Source organism: Chinchilla lanigera, unplaced genomic scaffold (genome assembly GCF_000276665.1).
Source record: "Chinchilla lanigera isolate Chin_1 unplaced genomic scaffold, ChiLan1.0 scaffold00024, whole genome shotgun sequence".
Lineage (NCBI taxonomy): Eukaryota > Metazoa > Chordata > Mammalia > Rodentia > Chinchillidae > Chinchilla > Chinchilla lanigera.
Window position 1 is genome coordinate 7688443 of NW_004955425.1, and position 10267 is coordinate 7698709.

General features: G+C 38.4%; 1 long non-coding RNA gene across 1 annotated transcript; it reads right to left on the minus strand.

The window, feature by feature from the left end:
- Window positions 1–8341: 8341 nt before the first annotated feature.
- On the minus strand, window positions 8342–10047 carry LOC102007135. Its single transcript, XR_261135.2, has 3 exons — window positions 9955–10047; window positions 9017–9180; window positions 8342–8379 (listed from the first exon to the last, which is right to left on the minus strand). It is a non-coding gene; the product is annotated as an uncharacterized LOC102007135 (long non-coding RNA).
- Between the last annotated feature and the right edge of the window lie 220 nt (window positions 10048–10267).

The following is a 10267-nucleotide window of genomic DNA, read 5'->3' on the forward strand; positions in this document are numbered from 1 at the left end:
CTTAGCTGAGATGAGAGGGAAGGCTGAGGGTTTAGAGATTAGTTTCCCCATGTTTGCCTCATGCAGCTTGCTTGGCTTTCCTCAAGAAAACCAACCTTAGTTCCTCCAGAGTTAGTGTTCTACGAAACACAGGTGAAAGCTGCAAGATTTCTGTGTGATTGATTGATTGTGTCAACTTGAGATGTTAACAAGCTTAACTAAATTGACTGAGCAATTCTACACCTAGGATGTAGAGGACCCACCCTAGCATGACTCGTCACCTGGATGGCATAAAAGGGAAATGAGGAAAGACAGAGGGGCTCCCTTTCTTCACAGGAGCTCCAGTCTTCACCTTCAGCTTTGATCTCATCTCCTGGCTTCTAGTGTGCACCCTTTGGGTTCCACCTCGAATACTTTAGCCTTCCAGCTCCTGATATGGACTTGCACAGAACACTGCAGTGAACTCTGGACTTTGGACTTAATCCTTCTGTTCTTCATGTGCAGACACCCTCTGCATGCTTCCTCATCCAATTCTGGGGCGGACCATTGTAAGCCAATCTTGTAATTTCTTATACATTTGTATATTTTGTGTTACATCTGTTTCTCTAGTAAACCCTGACTGAAACAATTTCTTAGCACTCAGGTTTAGGAATCCCAAAAGTAACATCTTCCATATTCTATTGGCCAAGAAAATTACTAAGGCCAATCAAGATTCAGTGTGGGGAGCATTATAAAAAAGGAAGGAATTGAAGCTTGGACAGCTTTGAAAATTAGCTCCCACACATGGAGTAGAAGAGAATTTCAGGGCTATAAAGAGTTTGAAACATTATCTTATTGAACATGTTTATTTTACTTAAGAGAAAAATAAAATATGTTTAATTTCTAGGACAGAGAAGACTTTTATTCATTTTTTAATGGCATTATTTCAGTTTTGTTTGTTTATCTGTTTTTTGCCATTGAGTTATATGAGTTCCTTGTGGATTTTGGATGTTCACCTTATCAGGTATGTGCTTTACAAATATTCTCTTCCACGTTTTAGGTTAGTTTTTCATGCTATTGACTATTCCCTTTGCTGTAAAGATTTTAAGTTTGACATTATTTCTATTTTGCTTTTGTTGTTTTACTCTTGATATAGTGTCCAAGTAATCACTGCAATTCAATATCAAGAAGAGAAACCAAATCAACAAAAATAAACCAAGATAAAACTGGACAAAGAAATTGAAAAGATATTTTACCAAAACATGCAAATGACCAATATATATGAGAAAATTCTCAGCATCACTAATCATCAGGAAACTACAACTAAACATCACAATGAGATAATGAAATGTCATCTCACACCTGACAGTATAGCCAAATGTTGGTAAAGATGCACAGAAACTGATACTCTTGTGTACTGTGGGTGGACAGGTGAAGTGGTGCAGCAGCTGTCGAAAACAATATGAAGTTTGCTAAAACAGTAAAAATAGTACTACTATGTGAGTCAGTAATGCTGCTTTTGAAAAATATTCAAAAGAATTGAAATCAGAATCTGTAAGATTTCCCAATGTTTATTGCAGCATTAGTCCCCAATAGGCAAGATATCTATGGAGCAAAATAAATGTTCGTGGATGGAACAGAGAAAGAAAACATAGTACGTATGTAGATTGAAATACTACCCAGACTTTGACAAAGAAGAAGTTCCTGTTATATGCAACAGTGAGGATGGGCTTAGGAGACATTATACTCAGTGAAATGAGCCAGGATGAGTCATCCAAAGAGAGAAACTGATAGAAACCAAAGGCCGAATGGTGTTTCCAGGGGCTAGGAGCAGGTAGAAAATGAGTGAAAGCTTTTCAACAGAGGTAAAGTTGCATATATACAAGATGAGTATGTTAGAAATCTGTTGTGTAATGTTATGCCAATAGTCAACATTACAGTACTGTGTACTTAGAAATTGTCACCAGGCATGGTGGCGCATGCCTGTAATCCTGGCATTTGGGAGAGTGAGGCAGGAGTACCGTTTTGAGTTTGAGGCCAGCCTGGGCTACAAAGTGAGCTCAAAGCCAGCCTGAGCTGCAGAGTGAGGTCCTGTCTCAGAAAGATAAAAAAATACAAAAAGAAGAAACTATTAATGGGCAGATCTCATATTCAAGAGTATCATTACCAAATTAAAGTGAAATTTTTAAAAAATCAATTTTTCTCTGTATATAGCATATAACAGTAAAAATAAGAGTAGTTGTTTAAATATAATACATTTTAAAGAGAAATAAATTACTTAAATGAAAATTTATTCAAGCTTTTAAGAAAGATGTAATAATTCACCCCAAATCAAATATACACATTTCTCTCTTGTCCCTTCCTGAATTAACCCCCAAACAATGTAATAAGATGGTTCACAAATGCCATAGTTGTTCCCAATCTAGAAAAGGACCAGTACCAAATTACACAGAGCAGCACTTTATAAAATTAGTAAAGTTCAAGGAAGTAAGTTTACCCTGAATCTCATTTTAGGCAGCCAGATAACAGGCCATGCTTCCTGTTTTGTATGCATTTTGTCCTGAAACATGTACACTTTTGACTTGACATAGCTGCTGTCCTGCGTTGTGAAATCAACTTAGGTATCATAACAAAAAAATAGGTTCCCACAGCTGCACTTGTCAGAACATATCTTGCTCTGTAAATTTGGCTTTGAGGCAATGAAAATGATATGATATGATATGATATGATGGATATGACATGTATAATTACAAAACTAAGTTAAATCAAAATGAATATTAAAATCATTTCTAAAAATTGAAAGTAAATAAGATAAATAAGTGTAACTCCATATAGTATTATTGGCTACTACACAATCAGATATTATTTCAGGTTATTTTAAAATATAGTAATTTGATTCTACATTCTTAGTGAGATATATCTTTACAGCAAAATAACCCCAAAACAAAAACCTAAAACTGTTTTGCCTATATCATTAGTGACAATTTTGGGTTTTTATTCTGAAGCTATTTTTCATGTGTACAGTAGAATAAGCTCTAAATACTTTTATTAATATTAGGAATCAATGTTTTTTATTTATTTATTTAAAAGAGTAAAAGAAAGATAACATAGTAATAGGGGGATTTACCGAATTACAGACAAAGTGGTAGGACAATAGCAATGGTTGTTATTTTACCTATTGGTATCTTCAAGATAGTTTCTCAGGAAAACAAATAGAAAAATAATAGTGAGTTGCAGACAAAAATGGTAGGAAATTATCAATGCTTGTTGTACTATACTTTGGTTTCTTCAAAGTGGTTTCTAGGGAAAACAAATAGAGCTATACATGAGTGATCAATTAAATAATCATTGACTATTCTCAGTGGCTGTTGTTGAAAACACATAGTAATAAACATACATCCACTTACAAAATAGCATAGGAACAATAGAAACATTACAGTTATGGACAGATTGGTAGGAAATTATCGATGGCTGTGTAATGCATGTTGGTATCTTCAAAGTGGTTTCTCAGGAAAACAAAGATATGCAAGAAAGATCTAACAAGTAGTTATAGCCTAAGGGTTGTGAAAAATAGCGGATTACCTCCTCATCAGTGACTCCTTTCACTGAGGTGTGACGGCTGGAAGGAAGGTCAGGATTGAAAAGAAGGACCAAGAGACTAGCACTAGTGTCCAGCAATAGGCTGTCTACTTTTTCCTCTATAGTCATGATTACATGGGGCTCCTCCTTGAAGATAATGGTCTGGCTGGAGGGAGAAGCCAGAGTATGCCCTGGGCCCCTTCATTCCTGTTGGACCAGCTGGTAGGAGGGATCTGAGCTCTGGGTCTTTCGCTTCAGAAGGCCATCTGACCTCTAGTGGTCACCTTTACAGTCAGGGTATGGCCCAGGGGGCTTCTTAGGGCACTCCCCCTTGAGATGGCCTGGCTTTTGACAGCTGTAACAGATGAATGTAGTTGATGAGTACTTCTTGGGGCCCTGAGAATCAGACTTAGGGTCTGTCTCTCTTAGTGCTGCAACAAAGGCAGCTTTTTTTTCTTGGTCTTTTTGTTTTCTCTCCTTGGTCTTCTCCTCCTCATGGCTATAAAAGGAGGAGGCAATTCTTACTAACATCTCAAGTGAGCTATCTGGGGCAAAAGCCATTTTTTGTAGCTTTTTTCTACAATTTGGGGCTGACTGAGTAATAAACTTATCTTTAAGAATAGTTTGTCCCTCTACTGAGCTTGGATCCAGGGAAGTATGCTTTATCAATACCTCTTGTATAAGAAAGCAGAGGGGTGTTCTGTCCAGCCTCCCAGCACATTGGGATCCCACAAACACTTAGTGTCCTCTCCCCAGCCATCAACACAGGCGGCAGGAACATGTGGATGAAGTCCTCGACCCACTAGTCAGTCTCAGGACTATCAGATGCAAAGTGTCCCAGGCAGGAAACCTAGACAACTACCTCCTCCATGAAAGCAGTTCTACAGAATCTGAATATTGGGCACCCATGTAATCCATGAAGTCTCAGTGCAGACCTCTCTGGAGCTCCACTCGCTCCTTCACTGCAGCCTGTCAGTTAGGAAAAGAATGGCCTCCAGAGTGGTCTCCCCAGGGATTGCACAAGGTCCTCCTGGTTTCCAGCTCCCGAATGGCTCCCACGTCCCCAGTCAGCTCTACGTCTGAGTCGTCGGGCATCGGTACTCTCGTGTTCTCTGAGTCCTTGTTCATCAGCTGCTCCTCTTCTGACTCTGGACCTTTCTGGCTCTCGAGGGTAGGGCTAAGAGTGACCCACCATGTGTCATCTTTCCCTGGAGGTTTCTCTATTTGGGAATGGTTCATGCATGTCTCCAGGCAGGCCTATTGTGTCAGTGCTTCTCTGTGGCATGGCGTTTCTTGACTGCGCAGCAGAGGCCTGCCTGAGGGCCGGTGCACGTCTCCGCGCCGCTTCCCAGGTGCCTGCTGCCAGCCTTTCTGGGTGCCTGCGTGGCCAGTTGTGCTGGGCCTTGAAGGGCCGGTGCTCCCCAGCCGTGCAGACTCCCAGAACAGGCACCTGCGGCCTGCCTGACTCCCCAGGCACCTGCACAGATGGGTGCACGGGCCCCTGAAAAGTGTGTGATGTTCATATGTGAATATGTTAAATGTTTGTTTAACCTATAATTTCTGTATGAATTTTATCTCAAATACAATAGCAGAAGTGACTAGTTATCCTTAGAAAATTTCAGTTAATGCATGATAAAGTTAGTGTACCATCATTTTGTAAACAAATAAATTACTAGAAAAGGTAATAGTTATAAACAGCTGATAATACCATAAAAGGAGAAGAAACATATGTTTTTCCAGCAAAATAAAACATGTGAAAGACTTAGGTAATAGTTCTGGCAGAAAATTAAACTTGAATCGTAGACTAGAATTAATTACAATTAGCAAGAAATGCAGGCAACAGAACATGACAAATGACTTCATGAAGTTTTAATCTGCATAAGTCAGGCCATGATAGTGTACAGGAAAGCACCTCAAAATTTCACATGCATGTACATTACCTAAAGATCTTGTTTAAAGATAGATTCACATCGAATAGAATGGAATGGGCCTTGAATTCTTTATAATGAACTCCCTGGAGTTGCTATGGACCACACCAGGAGGAACAAGAGACAATAATATGAACCCAATTCCTTAAAACAAAAAAGACAAGTAGAGCAGGAAAAAAAGTGGCCTGTAAATTGAAAACAACTCCAGAGACACGATGATCAAATGTGATGGGTACAGATTTTCTACATACACTGAACTAATAAGTAAGAAAGAATATGAGAAAGTAATGACTTGTTTTTGATAACATTAGGGAATTATTGTTAAATCATGTAAAGATGATACAATGGCACTGTTTGTGATGTTTAAGAAAAAGTGATTTTTGAAATACGTTTGTAATTTCCACTGGGTTTACTGTGATGATATGATATGAACCGAATTTAAATCAGTTGAAAGGTGGAGCAACAGAGAGATGGTAGCAGAGAATTCACAGAAGGTGTTGCTCTCATCATGGTATTTTCTCTAGGTTCCAAATTTCCATAAGAAAAAAAGTCCTTTAATCTGGCTCCACAAAATTATTTGGCAGATCTTAGAAATAATGCAATTGATTTTTGAATGTTCCTCTAAATTCTATTCACATGTGGACAGATTTTTTTTTTTTGGAAGGTCTGTAGTTCTTATATTTTCAAAGATGATTGAATGAACAGGAATAATACTACTGTTATTTAAGAAATACCTTTATTAGGAAACTAAGTTTGAAATAAATCTTAAGCATAACAATGTTATTGAAATTCATTTTACTTTGCCCAGTAAACATTTTTTAGCTCAAAAACAAATGCTTACTTTTAGATTTGAGTGTTACAAGTGATATTTTAATAGAAGCACGCCCTCTGCTGTCTCGACAAAAAGCGTCACCACAAAGGGAAGACACGGCTTCCTCGATTTTTCCTGCTATCATTCATTGCAAATCATGGTAATGAAATGACGTCAAGGTATGACAGCATAGTCAAACAGTGTAATAGGGATTAAAAAGAAATGTTTTCTGTGCTTACATCTGATTTTTTTCATTCTTAAGGACTTTGTGCAGCAACAAGCTCGCTTTATGGCTCATGTGATATTTTTATTCCAAATAAAAGCACTAAGACATAAAAACAATAAATATTATTCTGCTGATATGTGGAATTATCTGTAAAAAAGGCTCACAAAAGGAATTGTTCCTTCCATTTGACCAATATCGGCACATATTGTTTTAAAATTTGTATGATAACATTCTTGAATTATAGTTTCAGTTCAGTTTCAACTTTCCATAAAAATATTGTTCATGGATGTGTTTGTAATGCCAAACCTATTTTGATAACTCACTGCTTATAATCTTAAATTAAAAATTGGTACCTATTTATTAATGTCTATTAGAGTCTCTGAGTCGAACAGAGCCAGAATTAACAAAATCAGTAATAAAACAGCTATCATCAAATGACTGTTTGGCCTAAATCCCCAAAGCATACTAAGAGATGGCTATAAACTTTATGTCAAAAAATTTGCCAAGTTAGTTTTCTTGCAAAATAAACTGCAATGAAAATTGCACAATAGTGAATAGAAAATTGTAAATAGGCTTCAATACACCAAAGAAAATGAATGTCTTATCAAAATTTGCACCAAAGGAAACTCCAGGCATAGATGGTTTTGCTGGTCAATTCTATTAAGCATTAAGGAAGATGTGCACTGAATAACAGTACATAAACTCATTCAGAAAAGAATAATAGATATACTCCCCAATTCATTAATTAGTCCAATATGGTCTTCATGTCAAAAGCTAGAAACAACTGTCTATAAAATATTGTTTATGGGTGTGTTTGTAATGCCAATTCTTTTACAGAGAAAATCTCAACTACTTGTGCATCATGTCTGAGCGTAGAAAAGAAAAGTCATTCTGCTTTAAACCCTACAAAAATGCAAAAAAAAAAAAAAAAAAAAAACCCAAAATATCCCACAAAAATGGATAGCAAGTACAAACTCAGTCCAGGCAATTTAGAGACTTAGCAAGACCCTGTCTCAAAACAAGGGGAAAGGTGCTAGGGATGTAGTTCAAGGCATAGGTCCTAAGGTCAAGCCCTAATGTCACACACAAAAGTAAAAGTGGCTAACATGCCCTCCACTGGCTAGGTTCCTCCCTGGTGGTAGGAAAAAGTTAAGATATCCAGTTGTGGTACAACTCCTGCTTTCTGACCAGATTCTAGGCCAGATTCTCGCTGACTAGGCCAGATTCTCACTGACTCAAATCCTTTTCAAAAGCACAAGGCAGAAGCCCAAATTCCACACAAACCCCTCCTGACAAACTGCTGCTAAGAATTCCCAGGCTCCCCCTGTTGTTGGTCTCCCTTGATGCAACACATGCCAAAAAGAACTTTAAAAATCACCTTTGCTTCACTATAAGAGAAGTGTGTTGCACCTCTTTCATTAACGTTCGCTTTTTCACTTTATCCTCCTCATAATATCCCTGGGGAAGCCATATTGGATTGGAAATGTTATTTCATAATAGAGTAAGTGGTTTGTCCAAATTCACACCGATCACAGATGTCTACTCGTGAATCAAAATCTTTAACACTCCACCTCTTTCATTAGATGGCCTGGTCAACACAGCATGTCTCAAAATAAGGAGGAAAGATTGCAGCTACACCCGACACAAAATGGTCATAGAACCAAGCATAGAATTTTCTGGAAGAAGGAGTTATGGGAGGAATAAAAAAAAAAAAGGTACAAGAGAGGGGTGGGACAATAGGAAGGGCAAGTAATCCAATAGACCACAGAAAAAAGGGAGAAAAAGTTTATTTGGCTCACATTTTGTAGAGGTTTCACTCCATAATCAGCTGGATCCAAGGCAGGTGGCTTGGCAGAGAACAGTTCATGGCAGGCAAACTGTAGCAAAGCAACAGGTGGGGAGACAAAACTCTTTCTGCCCCTTATATTTTGTGCAGACTACCCACCCTGGGGCAAGTGTAGCACTCACACCTTTAATCTTAGGACTAAACCAAACCAATCAGTGGACTGATTTACTAATCACACACCCTTAATCCCAGAATCTCACACTTCTGATTCATCCACCTCTGAAAAAAGCCACATCTAAGATTGCATGAGGGTCTAGGGGGCCATCTAGACACAAACCACAACATTCTCTTTCCTGAACATTTGCTTTAACTGTATCCTCTCCTTAAACTTGCTGTTTTTCTTCTGTGCCCCTCATGTTGCATGTTAAATGTTACATTCTCCTGAAAAAGATCTTTGACATTTCTATGCCCATCGACAGAGGCCTCTTGTAGTTCCACAGGCAGCTAGCAGGGGATAGACAGAGGTGTCCCACACTTTTTCTGCTGGGTGGCCAGGGGGTACCTCCTAAGGCCTTCAGCTCCTCCCTTCGGATTTTTCCAGGTTTAGGGTTACTGTTCTTCATACTGGCTCCAAAAGGAGGTTTAAGGTTTTCTTTTTTTCCCATTATTTCATATCTTTATGAAATAAAAAGTGAGTGTAGGGTTAAAAAAAGAAACCGAGTACTTACTTCTTTTGAAGAGAGACTTGAGGGTAGGGTGGAAAGTGTGTGAAGTCTTTATCACATTGGGCCTTCCAGCTTGACTCATGGCTGGCGCACACTGGTTCCAGGAAGAACTCAGAGCAGTCTTCATGGTGAAGTGCATTGTGATTAAGCATGGGGGCTGTAGGCTCCTACAATCAGAATGGGAAAGACAGGATTTTCACCCTGCAGAGGCTGTGTACTTTCACCAAATCAGGTGTCACTGGAGCAGATGATGTCAAAAGCCCTAATGATGTAAAACAGTATCTCAGTGTGCCTGGATATCGTGAGAGATGATAGAATGTGTTGTGATAGCTCAAGCGTTCACAGTTCTCTTGCTTTTAGACAACATTTTCAATTACTCAAATAAAACCTTTCTTTGCAGGAAGGCATGGAACCTGCCAGGATGGGGTCAGCTTCAGCTGTTGTAAAATATAATGTGCTTAATGAGTTTCAGTTTAGGTTGGAGGAGATAAACACTGTGACTGATGATTTGGATATGTACAGTCCTGTCAAGAGGAATATTATATGTATATGGTGAAACATAGGACAAAAGAAAAGTATTAGCATTAAGACCAAGAACAGCTGATGGGTCTGACAGTAAAAAGATCCAGTATCTAGACCAAGATGAGAAAGCCAATGAAACACAAGTACAAGAAACTAAAATATGCTTAAAAAATTCTACCAACAGCTGAAAGAGACCCAAGCTCTTCATAATAGTCTTTATGGCCTGTCTGTAGAGTCAGTTCCTTTGTCCTCAGCAAGAATGACTCAGGATAAAAGAACTGGAAACTTTTCTGGGAAGAAAGGACATAGTTGGGAGGTTAGAATAAGAATTAGAATGAAGATTATGTTGTTAACCAGATCAAACTATCCAAGGAGAAATGCAAGAATGTTGCAATGCTGTGTTCCATTTAAATACTCACTCAATATCAAGACGAAGATCCATGTTGCAAAAATATTGCTAAGGGAATGAGAACTGTTCACCTGAGAGATCACCACAAAGTGATCCAGACCAAAACTGCCTGCAAAGAAAGGACAGATCAACACTGTGAGGAGAGAGAAAAGGAAATGACTGAAGAGCACCACCTGAAAGAGAGTATTTTGGATTTTTATCTGTTAAGCACATTGTCTTGATTACTTTTCTCATCACTGAGACAAAATACCCAACATCCAAAGTTAAAAGGGGAAAGATTTACTTAGCTCAAGTTTGTAGAGGTTTCATTCCATAACCTAGTG